A 208-nucleotide genomic window follows, 5' to 3' on the forward strand; every position below is an offset into this window, starting at 1 on the left:
TAAGATGTTGCGATAGTACTCCTGGTCCACAATAACCTTGTTGAATACCTTGCATAAAGAACAAGATACAAGATGTTGCGATAGTACTCCTGTTCCATAATAACGTTGTTCAATACTTTATATAAAGAACAAGATACAACATGTTGCGATACTACTCCTGGTCCATAATATTTTCAACTTTGACAATATTTCTCATTCCAACATCAGA

Source organism: Limulus polyphemus, unplaced genomic scaffold, assembly GCF_000517525.1.
Source record: "Limulus polyphemus unplaced genomic scaffold, Limulus_polyphemus-2.1.2 Scaffold213, whole genome shotgun sequence".
NCBI classification, from domain to species: domain Eukaryota; kingdom Metazoa; phylum Arthropoda; class Merostomata; order Xiphosura; family Limulidae; genus Limulus; species Limulus polyphemus.